We start from the raw sequence: 24900 nt of genomic DNA, 5'->3' as shown, positions 1-24900 counted from the left end.
ATTCACTTTACCTTCGAAGGCAAAGGGAAGGCGGCCACAGGAGCGCCTGAAGCCAAGTATACCAACAACAAAGGCAAATCCTCAAGGTTGGCTGGAGGAGGTGGCTACATGCCCCCGGGCTGCTTCAATGCAAGGTCCTGACTTGCAGCATCCTGCCATTGCCGCCGCGTCCTTTTCGCTGCCGCCTCCTCTCTGACTGCAAAACTTGTGTGCTTCGCCAAACGCTCCGAGTGAGGCGAGCTCTTTCATACATAGAGAGAGGGGGAAAGACGCCGGCGTGCTCCGAGAGGCTGGCTCTTTTCTCTAGCCGAGGCTGACAGGAAGTGCCTCCAGGGCCGTGGCAGGCAAGCCGCGGGTGTTTCCTAGTTCTGCCCAGCGCGCACGACTCTGCCACGGCCCAGGCGGGAGGCACGGCGGGAGGCACTCGTTGCCTTGGTGACATTTGGTGCCTCCGCCGCCTCCTCGCCCATCGCAGGTGGCGGTGGCGGCGGAAGCGGCGGCGCTTCGCTGAGGGAAAAGAAGACAGCGCAGCCACCTTGCTTGCTTTCCCACCTGCCCGCCCCAGATGGCCTCAGGAGCCGCGGCAGTGGCAGCAGGCGCGCACACTCCTGCCGGCGAAGGGAGGAGAGGCGAGGAAAGAGAAGGGAGTGCGGCAGCAGATGGCTGTCACAGTATTGTCTCATAGCAGGGCAAGGCTGGCAAGCTGAGGTGGCCGCACCAGAGAGCGCCACTGCCGACCCCGTCGTGAGGATAAAGGAGCGGGATAGAGATTCAGTCAGATGTCAGCCTCAGCTAGAGAAAAGAGCCAGCCTCTCGGAGCACGCCGGCGTCTTTCCCTCTCTCTATGTATGAAAGAGCTCGCCTCGCTCGGAGCGTTTGGCGGCACACGAGTTTCGCAGTCGGAGAGGGAGGCGGCGGCAAAGCAGGATGCTGCAAGTCAGGACCTTGCATTGAAGCAGCCCGGGCACGTAGCCCGGAAGGTAAAGTGAATTATTTTAAAAACCTCCGCTCATCCCGCCAGGGCGCGGCAGAGCCGTCTGAGCTGGGCAGAACCAGGAAACACCCGCGGCTTGCTTTCCCGGCTCTGCTCAGCTCGCACGGCCCTGATAGGATGAGCGGAGGTTTTTAAAATAATTCACTTTACCATCGAAGGCAAAGGGAAGGCCCTTGGCCACAGGAGCGCCTGAAGCCAAGTTTCTCCTCAGGGCTCCGGTTGCAGGGAGGAGCCCTGACTGGCTGCACGTGGCTGCGCCAAACGCTGCGGCGTTGATGTAACGCTACGGCAGCAAGGGAGAAGGGAAATTAACGGTGGCGGAAGGTCTCCCGATATGAAGTGCTCCACCAACGCAGGCAGCACCATATCCGGGCATGCAACAAAGTACTTCCTAATGGCAAGCCCCCTGCCATTCCCCCATTTCGCATGTTTAATATGGGCCTTAATTTGGGGGGAGGGGCTTAATTTGATTTTATGCCAATAAATCATGCTGGGGCTTCCTATTGGTGGAGGCCGTATTGTTGGAGAAACACGGTGTATATATATATATATATATACATACATATACTATATATATATATATATATATATATATATATATATATATATATATATATATATATATATATATATATATATATATATATATATATATATATATATACTTATACTATATATATATATATATACTTACACTCCTGGAGAAACTTTCTACTTTCAACCACAGGGGTAGGCATCACCCCTAAGTAGTAGTAGTAGTAATAATAATAATAATAATAATAATAATAATAATAATAATAATAATAATAATAATAATAATAGTTTTTTTAAAAAAATTAAAGTTAGAGGCACGAGAATCAGTCCTCCACAATGGAAGGTGACAACGTCTTCCGTTCCAAGACAAATAAGTCCCAAGATAAGTCAGTGGGCCCCAAAAAGGCCTCTAAGGCGGTAGATAAGGATGCCCATAGATGGCACCAAGCCTTGGAAAGGCAGTTGCAGAAACGGGCCAGGGAGGCGGACAAGATGGCTATGACACACCAATCGGATGAGGGCCCAAGTACATTGTTGGGGCCCTTGGACTTATTCACCCAGCCCAGACAGCTATTTCTGGACAGCCTCCCATAGGCATATCTCCTCCAATGAGCACTGCCCAGCAAATCCCAGAGGCAACCTTCACCCCTACGGCCGCCGGTTTAAGACAGGAGGAGGGATTACCTGAGACTATTCCCATCGAAATGAGGCAATGGATGGAGATGGCCATACAAAAAGGCATTGCGGCTGGAGTTCAGCAATCCATCTGGACCAGACACTTTTCGGCTACTTCGGAAGCGGGATCCCTGTCTGCTTGATCCTTTGCGCATATGGAACATCATCAAACTCAGGTATTCCCCAATATTCCTGACATACCAGTCCAGGGTCTTCGGGAGGAGGTGGAATTAGATGACCAGGATGTTCCCATGGAGGTGGGGTCGATCCATCAGATGGACTTAGGGTTGTCAGAGGCTGACCCACTAGAATGAGGAATGTCGGATGACGAAGGCCTAATTCCAGACCAACCTACCTTTTCTGGCCTTTTTCGTCCGCACCTCTTTAAATCTTGACTGTTCAAAGCAAAGAACACCACTAAACTAGGCACATCAAGCCCTCATCCATTGTCAACAGGGTCTCAAGACGAATCCGAGGATCTAATATTCTCACAACCGGCTAATGAGGCAGAAATGATTCCTGTCCCTCGTATGTTTGCTGAATTAGTACAAAATCAATGGGCATCAGCAGCATCCTCCCCAGCCCCAACAGGGTACGATAAACGATATTATAATTTGGCACCAGAGTTTTCAAATTTTCTCAAAATGCCGGAGGTGGATGAGCCCATTGTGGCACTGGCCTCTTCTTCAACCTTTCCCAATGAGGCCGAGGAAGCCCTGAGACCGGAGGAAAAGAGAGCAGAGTTGGCACTCCGTAGGGTGCATGTTTCTGACGCCTGGGCCATTAGGGCAGCTACAGCTGTGTCCTTTTTTACACAGTCCTCCCTATGATGGCTCTTCCACTTGAGGGATATATTGCTGGCATCAAGTGTCAGAGCCCACCAGGACATTGCTAAGATTATTGCAGCGGCAGAATTCTCCACCGACGCCACATTTAATGCAGTCAAATTCTCGTCTAGAGCCATAGCATCTCACGTATCAGCACGGAGACTGCTATGGCTCAGACGTTGGCAGGCAGATACTAAGCATAAATGCAAGCTGGCATCAGCCCCAATATTGGGGGCTAAATTATTTGGCAGTGTCTTGGAGCCCCTGCTTATTGAGAATAGAAACAAGAAAAAGTGCTTCCCCTCTTTTTGAACGCCCCAGTCGTTTCGAAGGGGTTCCTTTCGGCCCTACTATCAAGGCCCATACGTTCCCAGATCGCAGAGAACATCAGGCTACAGGCCCAGTTTTAGACAGAATAGGTCGGAATCTTCTGATAGAAGTCAGCGGGGAGGCCAAAACAGAAGAAACCCCAGAGGTACCGGAGGCCGATTTTTTCATCGCCCCAAGTGAGTCCTTGACAGCAGCTCCCATTGGAGGGCAGCTAAAATTGTTTGCTGATCAATGGGACAGTTCCACCTCTGATGCATGGGTCAAGGACACTATTAGGTTTGGTATGGCGTTAGAGTTTCAATCCTCCCCCCCAAACTTTTTTATTAGGTCCACGGACCCCATTAAGAGGGCGTTGATGCAGGAGGTTATCAATCATCTTCTACATATTCGGGCCGTTAGAGAGGTCCCATCTGAAAAGCGGGGTCAAGGCTGTTACTCTCTATTGTTTGTGGTCCCAAAGAGTTTGGGGGGCTGGAGGGAAATTCTGGACCTCAAACATCTGAACAGATCATTGGTTTATCGAAAATTCAAGATGACTGCTCTCCAGTCCATTCTGCTCAGCATCAGAGAGAACGATGTCCTGACCTCTATAGATCTCACAGAGGCTTATCTACATATACCAATTAGACCTGCTCACTAGAAATATCTTAGATTTTGCTATTGTTATCGCCACTACGAATATATCACCCTACCATTCGATCTGGCTTCGGCCCCTAGGACTTTTACCAAGGTCCTAGCGGCTTTGGCTGCCTCACTCAGGATCAAATCTATTCGCTTACAAAAACAAATCTGGTCACATTGCCAAGTTCAAAAGCAAATACAAAAATTTATGTCACCAGATAAAGACTGAATGCACCAATTATCACATTAAACAAGAGGAAAACCTATGCACCAATTTCCACCTGCGCTTTCTACAATTTTGTAAACAAGAAACTAAAAGACTCAAGGTCCATCCCACCCCTGAAAGGACCTAATGGTAAAGACTGCAACGAAGACACCATGAAAGTCAACCTCTTTAACACTTTCTTTGGTTCAGTATTTGTAAACAGCAATGGATCATGCCCAGTATTTCCTAGTCGAACCACTGACAACTACAATGATCTAATACATATCGATTTTACAGAAGATAATGTTGAAAAAGCACTACACAATCTAAAACTGTCTCTATCTATTGGACTGGATTAAATATGTGCCTACTTCTTCAAAAAGCTATCCACTGCCATAGCAGAACCTCTAAGCATAATCTTTGAAAAATCTTTCAGGACCAGCTCCTTGCCAAACCTATGGTCACAAGCCACGGTCATCCCCATCTTCAAAAAGGGAGACTCTAGCCTAGTTGAAAATTCCAGACCAATCTCTTTATGCTGTGTCACCTGTGAAGTCATGGAATCAATTATAACCAATCCATTATCCTCCACTTAGACACAAACAACCTACTCTCTAACAAAGAATTTGGTTTCAGAAAAAACCTATCCTGTAATCTGCAACTCCTACACTGCAAAAACATATGGACTACACAACTTGATCAGGGCAAAGCAATTGACACAATCTACATAGACTTCTGTAAAGCCTTTGATTCAGTGGTACACGACAAACTACTCCTAAAATTAAAATCATATGGTATCTCCGGACACCTGCGTAACTGGATAAATGCATTCCTATCAAACGGGCAACAAATGGTCAAAATAGGGAACGCCCCATCAAATCCTCTACGGTGATGTCTCCCAAGGCAGTGTTCTAGGACCAACTCTCTTTATACTCTACATAAATGACCTCTGTGATCATATTAAGAGCAACTGCATTCTTTTCACTGATGATATAAAGCTATTCAACACCACTGACAATACTGCTACCCTTCAAAATGATCTCGAATATGTGTCAGGATGGTCAAACAAATGGCAACTTCAAATCTCAACAAATAAATGCTCTGTCTTACATATCGGCAAAAAAAATCAGAAAATAAAATACAAGCTGAATAATCAAGACCTTGTTGATGACCCCAACTATGTCAAGGACACTGGAGTACTCATCTCTAAAGATCTAAGTGCTAGAGCCCACTGTAACTACCTAGCCAAAAAGGCATTAAACGTTGTTAACCTAATCCTACGTAGCTTTTTCTCCAGTAATATCACACTACTAACTAGAGCATACAAAACATTTGCTAGACCAATACTTGAATACAGCTCATCAGTCTGGAATCTGCATTACATATCGGATATTTATACAGTCAAGAAAGTTCAGAAATATTTTACAAGAAGAGTTCTCCACACCTCTACTCATAGCAGAATACCTTATGCCACCAGACTTGAAATTTTAGACCTAGACAACCTAGAACTACTCTGCCTTCAGTCCAATCTAAGTATAGTACATAAAATTATCTACTGCAATGTCCTACCTGTTAATGAATACTTCAGCTTCAACCACAACAATACAAGCACACACAATAGATACAAACTCAAGGTAAATCACACCAAACTTGATTGCAGGAAATATGACTTCAACAACAGAGCGGTCAATGTTTGGAATACTCTACCTGACTCTGTGGTTTCTTCCCCAAACCCCAAAAACTTTAACCTTAGACTGTCTACTATTGACCTCACCCCTTTCCTAAGAGGTCTGTAGGGGGCGTGCATAAGTGCACCAACGTGCCTACCGTCCCTGTCCTATTGTTTCTTTTTATTTTTCTTATATGTATCCATTTCATGTATTCATAACTATGTTTATACTTATACCTGTTATCTTATAATCGCTTGACAAAATAAAATAAATAAAAATATGATTTTTCAAAAACACTCTTAATTGAAACATGTCATTAAAAATACAGTAACAGGACCAGAAACAAGTTTTACAGAGAAATCCATATTGTAAATTACCTATTTCAATTTTTTTCTTTATATATATATAAAAAAACCTAGACTTCTACCCATATGTCAGGTATAGCTCCTGTATGCTGGTGCCATCATGTGGTGGAGATGCAAAAGACCAACATATAAACACATGTATTTCTGCTTAAAGAAAGCCTTTTTATATTCAGTGGTATTTAACTGATTAGTATTATAAAGACTATGACATTTTAGCTTTTTTTAACCTGTTGGTAGCAGTTAGTAGAGATGCTTCTAATATATGAGAATTCTTCAGCCCTGTGGGCTAAAATTTGTTGATTATGATAGTATGCAAAATTACCAAATAAATCTTACATAAATCCAAAATACCTCTCAATATCAGAAAATGGAAGATGGGAATAACAGGGCTCCTGTCTAACTTGTGACCTTTCCATAGACAATCATTGCCAATGCTGTATATGCTGGGAATACAGCATTGAACTAGTTACAGCTTGGGTTTGATCTAGTGTGGCTTTTCTTAAATTCTTAATTTGTGACTTTTAAATATCACTCCATTTAATCATCATTTAATCATTAATTTGTGATGGAATGTAGTCTGGATTTCAAGGAGGGAGAGGGCACATTCCAGAGACTGCACTTAAACTTCAGAAAGTTTAAGTGACAGAAACAGGGTGAAGACAGCCCCTCCCTAATAATTGTCAAGAGTATATGCTTGTGGTAGATAGCAGGGTACATGGCATGTTTCGGTCTGTAGGTGTGAAACAATAAAGAAATGTGCTTGGAAAAATCACCATGTGTTTTTCTTGGAGCCTGATATAATTTGTGAATTGCTTTCATTTAAAAAAAACAAAACATTGCATACAGTACATACCAGGAGTGTCAAACTCATACTGTCACGGTGGCATCACGTGATGTATCAGGACTTTTTTCCCCTTCATTAAACCGGGCATGGGCGTGGCCAGCCCGTGATGCATCCAGCCCACGGTCCAGGAGTTTGACAGCCTTGATATATATGCATTTCATTTATTGTATTGCACTTGATCATTCAGGTATACAAGTCACCAATTCCAATTCACACCGTGCTCATTGAAGCCAAGGAAAATATGCATACAGGCAGTAAGTGCTGTCCTTGGGTGCATTTCGCCTGAGCTGGAATTTTTTTTATTCGCTATCACTAGATATCCTTCCCATACGACTAAGATCTGTGCATTTCTCCTGGAGCAGAATTACCAGCGTTATGTGTATTGCCTTTCACAAGACAGCTATTGTGATGGTTGCTTCATTCATAGGAGACAAAGATAAATTGCATGACAATGTGGAAAAATCAGCCATGGTAGCACCCATCTTCTCATCTGCTGCACCAGGAGGCTGCTAATAATAATTCAATGTGGGAGAACAAAACTAGTTTCATATACAGTGATCGTGATAAAAGATGCTTTTCCTAATTTTGTACGTATATGTCTCTATATAAAATATGGCTTTCTTCATGAATGTTTACCCAGGCATTGTTTAATTAATTGCCTACAGATCCATCTGAGTATGCTGTACATAGGTATTAAAAATGCCACTGAGAAAATCTGAATCCCATAGTAGACCATGACCATATTTGAAACGCTTGATCATCAGCCTGCAGCCCTACCAGTCATTTTGCTATTTATACCTTCATTACTGGTGACTCATTAATCACAACCTTCACTTGTAAAACAGCAGGAATGGCCGACAGCAGCACTTAAGAAAATGGGTAGATTTCCTGTATTTGTTTTACTCGAAGACAGAAATGAAAAGAACATCTATTCCAGCACTGTTTTTCCAGACATGATCAACTCTTTTTCTACGAACTGTGCATAATTCTGCAGTCGTGATAAAGTATGCCTTTAGTTAGCTATTCAAAATGAGGTAAAAAGCATGCATATCGTAGATTTTCACGGGTACAGGTGTGTAGGTCTTGGCGTGTTCAGGTCTTTTCTCGTATAAGATTGAGAGTATCTTGGCGACGTTTTGACGAGGTCCCACTCACCATCTTCAGGCTGGTGCTTTCAGCTTCATGTTTGTGTGAGCAAAGCGTGATCGGAGCTGCCATCTCTCTATAAATACTGGTGGGGAGGTGTGGTGTGCTGGCTCTGTTGTAAGCGGGCTGGTTGGCTGTGTTGTTATTGCTTGATTGGTTGATGGAGTTGATGTTTGCAGATTGGTTGGCTTTTTCATAAGAGCCTGTGTGGCTGAGGTGCTGGCTGTGTGTCTATCACCCTCCTGTGTTCTAATGACCTGGGTCATGGGCTGTGTGATGACCTTCTGAGTTCTATTGTTGTGACATCCTGGGTCTTGTGCTGTAATCGCCTGGGTCATTGGCTGTGTTGTAACATCCTGAGGTTTTGTGGTGTAACTTCCTGAGTTCCGTGATGTGATATCCTGAGCGGGTGGCTGTGATGTAACATTCCGGGTTTTGGTTTGGCTCTGAGTTTGAGGTCTGGTTATGTGTTCATGACGTGTGTCAGTTTGCTTGGTTTGGGGGTCGGGGTGTGTGGCCACTGGTGATGCAGCCATGGTCTGGTTTCTGGACGGTGGTTGCCTTTCGTCTATGGGATGGGTTTGGGTTTGAGTCTGGTGAGGGAGATTGGTGGTGGCGTCATGTGTTGTTTGGGGTCTGGTGTTGGTTTTTGTGGCTGGGACTCGTTTGTTGATAAGAGCTAGTTTCCAGATGTCTGGTAGGCGGGAGGTATCTTCCCGTTTATTCATGTCATGGGGGTGTTTCTCTATTTCGATGGCTTCCCTGATTATTCTCTTGTTGAAGTATTCAGTATTGGAGATTAATTTGATTCCCTCAAAATTAATTTCATGTCCTGTGGCTTTAAGGTGCTGGAAAAGGGAGGAAGTATTTTCTTCTTTTCTGACTGTGTTCTTGTGTTCTGCGATGCATGCATTTATTCTCCTGTTGGTTTGTCCAATGTATGTGGCTGGGCAATTGTTGCATGGTATTTCATAAATACCATGATATATATGGCCTTCAGCTTTGTTCGGGTATTTTCCCACGTCATAGTAGTGGTGCTTTTAAAGTTGTAGCTACTATGACGTGGGAAAATACCCGAACAAAGCTGAAGGCCATACATGTAAGTACCCGCGAAAACTTAAGAAAATGATAAAATAAGACACCAAGTTACCAACATCTTATGCACAAGCAAACCACCAAAAAGCAACTTACAGAAAAATGAAATCAAAACACTACAAACCCTGAAAAGAGATAGCAGCATAATCATCCTCCCAGCAGACAAAGGGAATGCCACTGTAGTAATGGACAGAAAAGACTACGAAACAAAATTGACAGACCTACTCCAAGACTCCACATACAAACCCATAAACACAGACCCAACCACATATCTGGAAAAATTAACCAAGAAGAAAATTATAACCAGCCACATAAGCAAAGAGATCCAACACGCGATCATACCCAGAGAGAAATCTTCCAGATGCCCCAAACTATACGGCCTCCCAAAAATACACAAAGAAGGCATACCTCTCAGACCCATAGTCAGCTCCAGAGGAGCACCACTACAAAACCTAGCTAAACACCTAGCAAAAGAGCTACAGCCCCATGCTGAAACAGCAGCTTCTCATGTAAAAACTCATACCACTTCTTGGAAATGATCAAAGATCTACACGTGGAGCAAGAAGATCTGCTTGTAAGTTTTGGACGTGGTTTCACTATTCACTCAAGTCCCGATAAAAGAGACCCTTGAAATCATCAAAAATAAATACCAACCAGCTAAACACCTCATGGAACTAACAGAACACTGCTTAACCAACACATATTTCATATACAAAGGACAAAGATACAAACAAATAGAAGGAGCTCCCATGGGATCACCACTGTCACCTGTCATTGCAAACCTGTTCATGGAAGAATTCGAATCCAGAGCCCTGGCCAATGCCATCCTCAAACCCAAACTATGGTTAAGATACATCGATGACACATTCGTGATTTGGCCCCATGGACAAGAAAACCTAAACAATTTCCTAACACACCTAAACAGCGCACACCCCAAAATCAAGTTCACCATGGAAACAGAAACAAACAAACAACTACCATTCCTAGATGTACTAATCTACAAAAAACAGATGGCACACTAGGACACACCATATACCAGAAGAAAACCCACACCAACCGCTACCTCAACGCCCAATCCCACCACCACCCAGCACAGATAAACTCCGTGGCTAAAACACTAATTACCAGAACCAAACGCCTGGCAGACAAGACACACATTAAGACTGAACTATGCACCCTGACTAAAGTACTGACAGCCAACGGCTTCCACAAAAGCAAAATCACCAGCTTGATCCACAAAAACACACTGAAACATAATAGAGACCCAGAAGATGAACAGACCTATGGAACAGCTGTCCTGCCCTACATAAGAGGTACTACAGACAAAATTAGTAAGGTACTACACAGACATCACATCAGGACTGCCTTCAAAACAGACAGAAAAATAGCAGCCATCCTTAGCAACCCCAAAGATAAAATTGACCTGGAAAACCAAGGCATATGAAGTCCCTGTGCATCATGCCCGCCACATACATTGGACAGACCAATAGAAGAATAAGCACCCGCCTGGATGAACACAAAATGCAGTCAAAAGCTGGAACACACTTCCTCACTAGTCCAGCACATGGAAGCCACAGGTCATAGCATCAACTTCAATGGCACCAAAACCCTGGCCACTATAGAAAACCCTAATCACAGAATCATCAGAGAAGCCATAGAGATTGAAAAAGACCAGAAAGCATGAATAGAAGAGATGATTCCACCAGGCTATCAATCATTTGGAAGCCTGCACTCACAAACAAAAAATCTCCACACCACAAGCCAGGCAAACACCTGGGCACAAACAGATCCCCTGATACCTCCAGCTCAAACACATCCCAACCAGGCACCCAGATGAAACCCAGCTTCCTAACTAATGATAGCCGTCCATTTACCCGAAGCCAAGCTGCACTAAAGGCCTCCATTAAAGCAACACAATGCTGCCAGCCAATCAAGATACAAAAAGAGCCAAAAAAACAGACAGAAGATATTAGAGACACCAATCAAGCAGAACACAGCAAACTCGAGACCAATAAACACAGACCAAGACTCCCAACCAATCAGGATGAAGAAAAAACCATTCTGGCACAGCAATAGGCTGCCCCAAATTCAAATCTGAAACCATTGTAAAAGTCTGACTCACAGACGGACACAATACAGAAGCCTGATGATGGCAGATGAGATTCTGCTGAAACGTTGCTACAACTTTAAAAGAACAACTACAATGACGTGGGAAAATACCCGAACCAAGCCGAACACCATACATGTAAGTACCCGAAAACTTAAGAAAACAAATATATATATATATATATATATATATATATATATATATATTTTTGTGTGTGTGTGTATGTGTGTGTGTGTGTGTGTGTGTGTATGTATGTATATATGTATATGTATGTATGGTATTCAGCTTTGTTCGGGTATTTGCCCACGTCATTATAGTTGTGCTTTTAAAGTTGTAGCAACGTTTCATCAGAATCTCATCTGCCATCATCAGGCTTCTGTATTGTGTTCGTCTGTGAGTCAGACTTTCACAGCCGTTTCAGTTTTAAATTTGGGGCTAGCCTACTGCTGTGCCAGAATGGTTTTTTCTTCATCCTGGTTGGTTGGGAGTCTTGGTCTGTGTTTATTGGTCTTGGAGTTTGCTGTGATCTGCTTGATTGGTGTTTCTAATATCTTCTGTCTGTTTTGTGGCTTTTTTGTCTTGATTGGCTAGCAACATTGTGTTCCTGGCTTTTAGTGCAGCTTGGCTCTGAGTAAATGGACAGCTATCATTTATTAGGAAGCTAGGTTTCATCTGGGTGCCTGGTTGGGGTGTGTTTGAGCTGGAGGTATCAGGGGGGATCTGTTTGTGCCCAGGTGTTTGCCTGGCTTGTGGTGTGGAGATTTTTTTGTTTGTGAGTGCAGGCTTCCAAATAATTGACAGTCTGGTGGAATCATCTCTTCTATTCATGCTTTCAGGTCTTTTTTCAATCTCTATGGCTTCTCTGATAATTCTGTAGCTGGGGTTTTTTCTAGTGGCTAGGGTTTTGGTACTATTGAAGTCGATGCTATGACCTGTGGCTTTCATGTGTTGGACTAATGAGGAAGTGTGTTCCAGCTTTTTTACTGCATTTTTGTGTTCATCCAGGCGGGTACTTATTCTTCTATTGGTCTGTCCGATGTATGTGGCAGGGCATGATGCGAAGGGAACTTCATATATGCCTTGGTTTTCCAGATCAATTTTATCTTTGGGGTTTCTTAGGATTGCTGCTATTTTTCTGTCTGTTTTGAGGCAGTCTTGAAGTGATGCCTGTGTAGTATCTTACTGATTTTGTCTGTAGTACTTGTTATGTAGGGCAGGACAGCTGTTCCATAGGTCTGTTCATCTTCTAGGTTTCCATTATGTCTCAGTGTGTTTTTGTGGATCAAGCCGGTGATTTTGCTTTTGTGGAAGCCATTAGCTGTCAGTACTTTAGTCAGGGTGCATAGTTCAGTCTTTATGTGTGTCTTGTCTGCCAGGCGTTTGGTTCTGGTGATTAGTGTTTTGGCCACGGAGTTTATCTGTGCTGGGTGATGGTGGGATTGGGCGTTGAGGTAGTGGTTGGTGTGTGTTTTCTTCTGGTATATGGTGTGTCCTAGTGTGCCATCTGTTTTTTTGTAGATTAGTACAGAAGCCTGATGATGGCAGATGAGATTCTGCTGAAACGTTGCTACAACTTTAAAAGCACAACTATAATGACGTGGGAAAATACCCGAACAAAGCTGAATACCATACATGTAAGTACCCGCAAAAACTTAAGAAAACATCTCTATCTCTATCTCTATCTCTATCTCTATCTCTATCTCTATCTCTATCTCTATCTATCTATCTATCTATCTATCTATCTATCTATCTATCTATCTATCTATCTATGCATGCAGTAAGTTCAGCATTTGAAGTAAATGCTGTGAGGAAGCAGAAGCAATAATATTGTCTCTTGATGGACTGATTCAGAGGCAGACTAAAAATAATAGCAATTGTCAGACAATAAGAATAAATACCTGAGAGCAAGTAACTAGGAGCTTTTCCTGACAACTTAAGTTTTATTCACATTCATAATGCTGCAAGGTTCTACACCATAATATGTAGAGATAACACATAAATTACTGGCTACAAATTCTAAAAAACCAAAAAGATATTTGGATTTTTATTTTTCAGCAAATATAGGAATCCCATAAGCTTTTTTAAAAGCTATAAGGCTGAACATATTCCACGTGGGAAACAACACGCTTGCTGTGCTCTCTCAGTCATTAAATATGTTCAGATGTGGTCAATATCATTCTCTTTTGGAGGCTGGCTTCTCACTTTCAGAACTAAGTTTAAAACATCCACCTATATAAAGTGTTTTGTTTTTTTTAAATACACTGTGTGGCTGTTATAGACAATACATATGAAGTAGAAATTGTTCACAAATCTCTCTACATACCATGTTATAGACCAAGGGTGTCAAACTCATGGCCCACAGGCCAGATGTATCATGTGCTGGCCGTAGCCCACCCCTGTTGTAGTGAAAGGGGGAAAAGTCGTGATAAGTCACATGACGCAATGACATGAGTTTGACAGCCATGTTATAGACGTTGAAAATGTAATCAAAATTACAGCCAGAGGAGTATTCATTTTATACATGTACCTGGCTGTGAAGTGCATGGTTTGTATGGTCATATGTGTTTCCCTCCCAGATCAGAAGCAAATGAGGTCTTGGCCCTTTGCATAGGGAAGCCTTTGAAAAAATCCAGCACACTATTGAAGGATGCAACTAGCACATGTCTTCCTACAACAGTTTTTCCATTGACTTTAGGTTGTAAGAGAAAGTCTGAATCTTGCTGGGGACAGGATCCAGTGGAGCAATACAGCAACCTCATCTAGGATTTCAAAGCAGTTCTGAAACATGCCCACTCTACTAGCTGACAACAACAGAGTTTCATTCTTCAGCATCACAGAATTGTAGAGTTGGAAGAGAGAGCAAAAGGATCATCTAGTCGTCCAACTCTCAGAAATGTGCAGAAAAAGCAATTAAATCATCCTTGTAGAGGCAGCTGGCTGGTCTCTTCTTAAAAATCTCCAGAATCCACAGACTGTTTAAGAGGTGTGGAGATATTACCAGCAGTTCTTCTTTATATTTAAATGAAATTTAAGTAGCTGCAATTTGCACTCATTATTATTGTTCCTTTGTTTCTGTGACAATTACTATAACAGAATAACAGAGTTGGAAGGGATCTTGGAGGTCTTCTAGTCCAGGGGTCGCCAACCTTTTGGACTTCAGGGACTACCAAACTCATAATTTTAAATCCCATGGACCACTAATATGAATTTTGACTGATGGTGACTTGCTGACGTTGATGGGAGAGAGAGAAAGAGATCTGATCTAACCTCGGAGGGCTGGTGGTGATGTTTATTCTCTCTCTCATACACATACACAGGTCCCTCACACACCCACACACCCTCCAAGGCAGCCACATTCCTAACCTGCTTTTCAGCTCCATTCTGGGGCGGGGGGAGACTTTTGGCTTCATGCAAGGAAAGCAGCAGAAACAGCAGAAGTATTTCTTTCTCTCCCTCAAACTCTGCCAGAAATGAGCCTTTGCCAGCACAGCCTCTTGGAGCAGGATACCCTGCAGGGTCCCAAAGACTCATTTCTGGCAGAGTTTGGGGGAGAGAAAGACTTTTGCTGCTTTCCTTGCATGCAGCCAAAAGCAGATGAAGAAAGAAGTAGAAAAAAGCAGCCTGGTGGCCAGGCCAGGTGCATGGGGTGAGTGGGGCAAGTTCCCCCCATCTGCCCTTTCCCCCTCCCCTCATTATCTCATGTTGTTCACAATGCAAGCGATGCAAGCCTTGTGATCCTGCAGGCCATGTGGGGTGGCACAGCCTTGTTCCCATGCAGCCTGGATTAATTGCTTTGGGGAGTGCTCTGGGGGTGACATTTCTCTGCGGACCACCAAATTTTCTCATGGACCATCAGTGGGCTGTGGCCCACCAGTTGGCAACCAATGTTCTAGTCTACCCACTGTTCAAACAGGAGACCTTATAACATTCTAGACATGTGGCTGTCCAGTCTCTTCTTAAAAGCCTCCAATGATGGAACACCCACAAATTCTGAAGGCAAGCCAGTCCACTGGTTAATTGTTCTCACTTATTTTTCACATATCTTCCATAGGGCTCTCTGTTATGTACCTGAACACTGATATCTCCCCACTGTCTTCTTTTCTCCAGATTGAACATCCCCGGTTCCTTTCAACTGTCCTCAGAAGGTATGCATGTCTTCAAGTCCCTGTGTCATCTTTGTTGCTTTGTTTTGAACTTGTCAATATTCTTCTGGAAATGTGGTGCCTAGATTTGTATATAACACTCCGGGTCTCAGGGAGTGCAGAGTAAAGAGAAACAAGGACTTCATACACTTTTGACATAATGCTTCTTCTCATACAGCCCAGAACTATATTACCCCTTCTAGCAGCAGTCTCCCATTGCTGATTCATGTGCAGATTTTTGTCAATGGCCACACCCAAGATCTTCTCCAATGTACTATTTCTGAGCTATATTGTATATGTTGTGTATATGTGTCTGTGAGAAAGTAAAGCTGGGATTGCTATATGTGTTTAGAAAAAGCAAGGGCAGCCAGGCAGAAATGCTTCTCACCCTTACTCTCCCAAGACTTAGCATAACTCATGGGGTGTTTTTTTCCCCAAACAGCTGTAAAAATTTACAATCCAGAAATTTGAGAAATGGGCTCATTCATTCACTTACTCATAGTCTACTCACAAACATCCCTGCCATCATTCCAGCTGCCTGGCTAATTCAGCCACACCCTGATGTTTTCAGGAAAGTATAGACATCCAGAAGCAGGCTCACCTTACTGAGTCCCTTACCCCAGGGGTAGGGAAACTTGGCTCTTTTATCATTTATGGACTTCAACTCCCAGAATTCCTGAGTGAGCCATAAAGGTTCCCCATCCTGGCCCATTTTTTCAGTTGTGGGGGAAATCAATTTTTGACTTGAATGGGACTGTTTAATATACAAATGTAGGACATATATGTCCTTTTTTTGTACATTATGTCCTACATTTGTATATTAAACAGTCCCATTCAAGTCAAAAATTGATTTCCCACAACTGAAAAAACCAGTAGGCCAGGGATGGGGAACCTTTTATGGCTCACTCAGGAATTCTGGGAGTTGAAGTTCATAAGTGATAAAAGAGCCAAGTTTCCCTACCCCTGACTTACCTTATAAAAACAAGAGCTAAGACAGTGCGTGTGGGGTTGTGTAGAAGAAAATAATATAAGAAAACAGAATAATAGATGAGGAAGCAAGAGGTGACTTTGGAGATTGTCAATTATTACATGCAAGCAAGACAGCTATCAGTCAACTGCCAGAACTGCAAGCTACAGTAAGCTTCAAATCTGGGTGGGATTCCTGCCTGGAGCTTGACTTAGGTTAGATGGAGTGTTCAAAACCAACAATATTTAAGAGCAAAGCTCAGGACTTTAGCTGGAGCTTGGCAACAACCAGAAAAGGAGCAACCACACTGAGCCAGTACCTCTTCCCATCAAATGCAACATCTTTTAGAGCGTGGCAAATGTTTTATGTCACTTTACAGATTGAGACTTGTGTTGGCTTTAAGGACTGAGTATTAACAGAATAACAGAGTTGGAAGGGACCTTGGAGGTCTTCTAATCTAACCTCCTGCTCAAGCAGGAAACCCTATACCATTCCTGATCAGCGGCAGTCCAGTCTCTTTTTAAAAGTCTCCAGTGATGGTGCACCCACAACATCTGAAGGCAAGCCATTCCACCGGTTAGTTGTTCTCATTGTTAGGAAATTTCACCTTAGTTCTGGGTTGCTTCTCTCCTTGATTAGTTGCCATGTAAATATATTAAAGTGATATTTACATGGCAAAATCAACTTGCAAGGTCTAGAAGGATGGAGTTAATAGGCCTGTTGTTGATTAAGATGTGTCCCACAATAAAGCATTGTATGCAGAGCTATTATGCTGTGGTGCAGCACAGGAAAAAAAAAAGAACACTCTCAATAACCTAAACTTGTTTTTCACCCTAAAGATAGCTTATATTTAGTTCTGCTGATGGACATCTTATTCCTGTCAGCATCTTTCTTATGCTTCTGCGTCTGCTTCAAAATTTCAGATATCTACTGGTTTAAAATGGTTTAGAAAAAGGCAGGTTATTACACAGTTCCTAACAGCAGTGTCAGCTGAAACAAACACTACTTAAAAACTTAGCGTGTATGCAGGAAAATAAGCTCTGAAACAATGCTATTATATGAAGACAAAAAGACAAAGAGTGTTCTCTAAAAGGAAAATTATAATCAAAGCCCCAAGAACACCAGCTTCTGTACATTAATGACGGAATCTTTTGAGAACGAGAATGGGTGGTTTTAAAGTACTGCAGAACAGGGACAGATGGATATTTTGTAGCATGAAATCAGCAATTGGCATCTTTCTCGGTTAAATCAAGACTGCCTGGGGGAGGGGGGAGACAGTATAGGTAGTCCTCAGTTTATAACCACAATTGGGACCAGAGTTTCCATTGCTAAGCAAAGTGGTTGCTAAGTGAGTTGTATCCAATTTTATGACCTTTTATGCCACAGTTGTTAAACAAATCCCTGCAATTGTTAATTGAATCAAACAATCATTAAGCAAATCCATTTCCATTTCCATTGACTTTGTTCATTCATGGAGATGCTGTGAGAATCATGGGAAGACTGGTCATAGGTTACTTTTTTCAATGCCACTGGGATGTCAAACTAAATGATTAATTGTAAGTCAACAACCATCTGCACACAATCCCCACTCTATCATACGCACTGGTAACATTGACCAAGATACACTTAGCCAATTTCCAAGTTTCTGTAACTGAAACTCGCTTTGCTTGCAATAATCCCATCTTCTCTGAATCTGAGAGAACCTCACTTTATCAGCTGCTGAGAAGGGTTTGCCATGTATGTAGCAAAATATGCAACTATAAAGGCATTTGGTTGACCATTTGCATTAATAAAGAGGAAGGCTTCTTTCAAATAAGGTTGCTGAGATCTCTCTGTAAAGTTATTATCTGTGACTTCTGTGATCCTTTTAAGAAGCAAACTACATTATGTGTAATTGGGATGTGATGTCAATAATACCAGCTGCCGACATTTTTTGTTTTTGTTTTTCTTAGGCTTGTCTATATTTGTTAACCGAAGCTTAAATAAGATAGCAGCCACCCTGTGGCCATGGTTAAGTTCATTTAAAACAAAACAAAAACCAGAAGATACCCTATGGCTGATATTTTGTGAAATTTCAACCCTGGTAAAGGCATTCTGCTCACGTCTCTTGTGATTTATCACAATGAGTCAATAATGTCTCCTGGCAAAAATATTATTTGATTCCCACTGTGGTTAGCTTCCAGGTTCAGAACCACTTTTCCTGCATTAAAATTCAGCCATCTTGCTCCAAACAGATCTAATGGTATTTACAAGACTATGCTGTTTGCAAAATTTCAACTCTGTCCGGCCAATTTCCATATCCTGAACAGATTGCCTTCTTCACTGCCCTTAGCTTCCAGAGGTGTCATCTAGATTTGGACCATTAACCATTACCAGATTCTTGGGTGTCATGGCAATAGCTTCCTCTGCCAGATATGAAGATGGGAAAAGATCCATCTAGAAATCCAAATTGAGATAATGTAGAAAAAGTCACCAGAAGGGGAGATCATTTTTCCACCAAAGCTGTTCTAGTAGTAGGATAGATATTTACATAAAAGATTAACAGTCATATCTGCAGATGATGAAGTTGTGATTACCACAAAGGTTCCTTGCCTGTGCCATCTCATCTATATGCCCCAGAGTAATTCTCCATTCCTCAGCTGTTAGGTGTTTTTCTTACCTTGCAGCCACACACTTTGTCTCCCAGCAGTCTGGTAATCATAACTTCGTGTAAATGGAGACCATTAAGCTAATTTCCTGCTCATCATAAAACTCTGTCCTGTTTAATAGCCTTTCTTATGTTTATATGCTATCAAGCCAATTGTGCATTTTAATCAGATTGGTTATTTTATAGAATTGGGTCTTTAAAGGTAAGAGGAGCACAGATCACCTCTGGGTCATTATGACATCACAATAAAATCTCCTCTGTAATGTTATCTTTTAAAGACAAGGACATCCTATGAAGACATATTTCTTTTGTTTTCTTTTGTTTAGTGAAGGTTGAGCACACTCTATATAGATTACTTTGGCCAAACCATTTGTATTGCATCCAAAGAACAGAAATAGTTCTTATAGCCTTTTACAAGAAGATTAAGTCAACCTTTTGTGACCTACAACTACAATTGACTGGTATAGTAAATGCAGTTTGTGTTGTTCTGAAAAGCTACAGGGCACATAGTAATGATGCAATGGCACTAGAAGGGACAATTATTTTAGCTCTTTCTGAATTTGGGGTTGTTATTAAAGTATTCAATATACCAGTTGTTCAACATTCTTGTTCAATTCTGATATTAAAAGCTAAAGAATAAAATGTAATCTTAGAGGATCTCTATAAGGGGAGAGCAAGGACATCCATGGAAAGTTAAACAAAACATGGAGCTATAACGACACAACTGAAATTTCATCTACATTTTACATGCAAAACAATTGAGCCCAAAATCTCTGTTGCTAAACGAGACATTTGTTAAGTGAATTTTGCCCCATTTTACAACCTTTTTTGTCACAGTTGTTAAGTGAATCATAGCAACAGTTAACTGTTAACATGATTGTCAAGTGAAGCTGGTTTCCCCATTGACTTTGCTTGTCAGAAGTTCGCAAAAGATGATCACATGACCCCAGGACAATGCAACCGTCATAAATATGAATCAGTTGCCAAATATCTAAATTTTGTTCCTGTGGCCATGGAGATCCTGCAACAGTTGGAAGTATGAAAAACAATCGTAAGTCACTTTTTTCAGTACAGTTGTAACTTTGAATGGTCACTAAATAAACTGTTATAAGTCAAGAACTACCTGCATGTGTAAGAAGGGGTGGAGCTTTAGTTGCACAAGTGCAGGTGCCCTCTTCACATTTTGATGCTGCTCTGCCTGCAGAGAAACTTGTGAAGGAATTTTGGGCCTGAATAAATTAAATGTATAAAGCTTCACTCTATGTATCATGCAACTATTAAAAATATAAACACTTTTATTAGAAATAGGAAGCAAAAGTATGAAGTGTAAGGCTTAATATATCTAAATACAAGTAGCCCTTAGTTTATGACAATTGGGACCAGAATTTTCATTGCTAAGTAAGGCAGTTGTTAAATAAGTTGGACCCAATTTTACGACTGTTTTTGCCTTGGCTCTCCGGGTGGGAAGGTTGCAAATGGTGATCAAATTACCCTGGGTCACACAATACAGGCTGGTTGCCAAACACCCAAATTTTGATCACCTGATCAAGCAACCAATCGCCTGTAAGTGCAAAGACTGATTGTAAGTCACTTTTTTTCAGTTCAACTTTGACAATCCCAAAAGTGCTTTTTCAAAAGTCAACTGGACTTTCTGGGTGTTTTTTTTCTTCTTCTTCTTTGAGGATGCTTTTCAACCAAGAAGCTTCTTCAGCTCTGACTGGATGATGGGGAATGGAAGGATTTATACTCCTTACAGACAGCTGGTCATTTGCATTTTTTAAGAGAGTCATTGAGGCCACCTGAAGGTTATTTTGTGTCATCAGGGTCAGCTGAGTAGTGCAAATGGCTATGGAGTCTTCTTGGAACTGTTGAAAGGACTGTATTGTATTGGAGATAGATGATGTTGTATCCCTTCCCTTCTGTTGAGAGAGAGCTGTTCAATTTTGACATAGATGACTTCTTTGACCCCTCTTTAAAACCAGCGGTCCTCTCTGTCCAAAATGTGGGCTTTGCTGTCTTCAAAAGAGTGGTCTTTATCTTTTTAATGCAGATGGACTGCTGAATATAGTCCTGATGGGTTTGTACTCCTATGAAGAAGCTTCTTGGATGAGAAGCGAAATGTCTTCAAAGAAAAAAACCAGAAAGTCCAGTTGCCTCTTGAAAAAGCACCTTTGGGACAACCATGACCTGGATGGCTGAGAATCTCCATAGACATTCAACTTTGAAAAGGTTGCTAAAGGAACAGTTGTAAGTTGAGAATACCTGTATTCTAAAAGGGACAATAAATCCTGCCTTTTAAGCTGTCCGACCCACAGCTAAAATGTATTTCACTGACAGCATGACAGCAATGGAACTCTAGACCTGAACATGGTCTAATTTGCAGAAGAAGCAAAGGCCACAGTTGTATGACCATCTTTGGGAAGGAAGTAGCTTGCCATGTGAACAGAACAGCGGTTCTTCAGCCACCACTGCTGGTTACAAGCTCTGTATAGAGATGGCTGCACAGAATTAGTCAAGCCATTTTTTAAAAGCCCTTTCTAGCAGGGCCAGTTTAGAACTCATTTTCCATGCTGAGCTATTTCTTGCAATGTTCAGCTTTCAGGGGCTGGAAACTAATAATTCTGTATTATAAAGTAGAAGAGGTAGAGAATAGCACTGGTGATCGAACATTAACACACACACACACACACACACACACACACACACACATGACTGAAATGTAAGGTTATTTCTGAAGTTATCCATGGATAAGCAAAAGGTCAGGACCAATGTTTAATTGTCCCAGTCACAGGTGCCCTGAGGAGACAGAATCTGAATTTCTTAGACTCACAGATTTATTTATTTTTTGAAGGATACAACGATCCATTCTTGGTGGCTTCTCAATCATTAATTTTTTCAAGTGCCAGACTTCTGACACAACATCAATCATTTCAAACCATCTTTTTCAATTAAATTTAATAGATCCAAACAATATTTGAGGTTCCCTAAGCTGGAGACATAGGAGTCCCCTAGAAGGTGAGGCAAGACAAAATGTTTGAATAAAATCCTTTATGATACAAAGCCACCAAATACTTTTTTACTCACTGGTCAGATTTGCTGCAATGCAGCTTCATGTTCCTTTTGTTCAGTGAGAACAAACATTCTGATCGTGACCTTAGTCAGTGTGACCAATGTTTAGAAAGGGAAGAAGGCACAGTCCAAAATTACTTTCAAGCAGCACTTGAAATGGTACATGTTGTCTTCAGATGCCAAAGGAACTTTGTAGGTTCAGGTTTAGGGATTTTTCTTATGCTTACCAGAATAAGTTCCCCTGTTATTTCCATGAAGATGCTCAGATAAAATTGTCTGAAGGTTGAGTCATGGCAATTGGATTTATTTTCCATTTGTTAACAGGTTCCTCCATTATTGATTTTAAAAGAATAGTTCTTTCTCATCACCCATTTATGAAATACAGAGATATTGTTATGTTAAAAAGAAAAAAAAGAAAAAGGCGGTGGTAGCCAGAGAGGTGTGATCACCATCAAGATGATGCTTTGATGGCATCCTTCTGGCTGCCACTTTGAGTGTCTTTCCTCCCCCATCCCACCCCTTAAAAAAAATAGTTTGCAGATATTCCTGACTGAGATAAGTTTCTCTTACCCTTTAAATGAATTGCAGTAAAAGGAAACACGATGGTTGGTAATGGCTATATTTACCTTCCTACCTATTTATTGTACTTACCTTATAGGAGTAACACGGCACTAAAAGAGAAAGATTTTTCTAAGCTGAAGTGTAAAGGACATCTGAAATAAATACGTTGCAAATAAATACAGTATAAATCCTTGCTTTTAAATGAAAATTCATCTACCTAGACTGCACCAACTGGCAGGAACAAATAAGATGATTTCTCAGGGCCATGAAACAGAACATGCCAGAGCTGCATCTGTGGTTCTTGCCCAGCTTGACAATAGATACTAGAAGGGAGAGAAAGAGAGAGAAATGAGTTATAGTTTCCTTCTGTTCAACTGTGTCTGATTCTTGGAAACTGCCTGTTTTCTTTCCAAAACTGAGAAAAAGTGATTGGCCCAAGGTTACCTAGTTGGCTTTGTGCCCAAGGAGGACTAGAATTCACAGACTCCCAGTTTCTAACCTGATGCTTTAACCACTGCACCAAATTGGAACTCGGGGTTATATTACGAAATCCTAATACAACCATTCCAGTCCAGCTACAATTTCCTAGGAACAGAATTTCCAATACCTAGAGAAGCAACAGACGAAAGTTGACCCATTGAGTAGGCAATGCCTTCCCTTTTGTTTCCAACCCAGCTATCGGATAAAAAAATCTGATGCAGTCATGCTTTCAAGCTCCTGTATTTAGTCCATTTGTCAGAGTAAGCAATCCATTAGTCCCAATTTGGAAGACAGAAGTTAGGTGTATTTTTAAAAAAAAAAAAACATGTCCACTAGTTCCAACCAGAAGTGGGCTGCTGCCAGTTCAGACCAGTTCAGGCGAACCAGTTGTTACAATTCTAGGCAACTTCCAGCCTGCTTCTACATTTGGGAGACAAGGTGCAATATGTCAGAGTATGAAAGTCCAAAAACACCTACCACCATTTTTTTTCTTTAGATTATAATTTATCTTTCTTGGCTCTTGTTTGACTCTCTTTCCGTGCTTTTTGTCCTGTATTAGAAAGAAATCCAAGCAAAGGCTGATAACAATGAAGCTACTTCCCATAATAGAACAGGGTATGGATTCAATAATTGAAATCTAATACAGAGCAAAAGCCAGCCATTTCAATCTGGCATACACTGCAAAATATTCAGTTCAAAAAAAATTCAACTGTGGCCAGCCAAGAATTCTTATCTCCCCTCTTATCAAGGAAAAATTACTTGCAATATAACACTGCCCTTCATAAAGGCAAGCTAGCCTCCATCCAAGTTTTATATTCCAGCTGGAAGAAATTTATAAGTTAGAAAGTTTTGAATGGATCTGAAACTTTCCCAATTATTAATTTAGCTGGTGTTTTTCTTTTCTTATAGGTGAGGAAGCAATGTGCTATTTCAATACAAGAAAACTACATATAAAGCGTCAAAGACATCCAGGTTGCATAATGTAAGTGTAAGCACTTTGCAGAATTAATAGAGAGATGGCTAGAGAGGTTGCCTCCATCTTTTCTTCTTTCATAATTACACATGTTGCCATATTATGTACAGACATCCATCACATTTTATGAAAGGATTTCTGCCACCTTTGTGACATGAAATGCACGCCTACATACAAGTAGACTTTTAAAGAGACAACATTCCTGGTTTTCAATCATTTGCCAATAAAAAGGTGAAATGATTGAAAGCAGAGGTTTTCTACCCATTGATCTGATGGAATTTTAGAAAAACCATAAACTGGCACTGAAGACAGAACTGAAAGTCAAACAAGTGCTTCTTTCGAAATTCACACTTTCACTAGCTGGCACTTGAACTAGCTGGAGAAAACATACAGTAACAGCAACCAACATGGACATGATAATTCTAGTTTACACCAAGGCTATTATGACAACCCACAATTAGAGAACATTCACTTTTCTGTAAATATCTTATATGGCAAGGTATTTTGAGAAAGCAGTTTGCAATCACTGAGCTTCATATTTTTCTATTTGGCTCTAGCGACCTCTAGTGTCTGGTTACAAATTCTTTCTCCTTAAAACTACAGTACTGCAATTTTTTTCCTGTGGAGTGTTATTTTTATTGGAAAGGC

General features: G+C 41.5%; 1 long non-coding RNA gene across 1 annotated transcript in view; it reads left to right on the top strand.

Moving 5' to 3' along the window:
- LOC148132098 (uncharacterized) overlaps window positions 1-24261 on the top strand; it is a 55815-nt gene extending 31554 nt beyond the window's left edge. Inside the window, exons 2-3 of the long non-coding RNA XR_015747581.1 lie at window positions 12932-13047; window positions 24189-24261. This is a non-coding gene — a long non-coding RNA (uncharacterized LOC148132098). The remainder of the gene's footprint in view (window positions 1-12931; window positions 13048-24188) is intronic.
- The last annotated feature ends 639 nt before the right edge of the window (window positions 24262-24900 follow it).

The sequence above is a fragment of the Notechis scutatus genome, chromosome 2, assembly GCF_049901735.1.
Source record: "Notechis scutatus isolate UNSWTSFEM ecotype Mainland chromosome 2, rNotScu1.2, whole genome shotgun sequence".
NCBI classification, from domain to species: Eukaryota; Metazoa; Chordata; class Lepidosauria; order Squamata; family Elapidae; genus Notechis; species Notechis scutatus.
The sequence above is the reverse complement of the archived record's forward strand: the minus strand, read 5'-3'. Positions and strand labels throughout refer to the sequence as shown.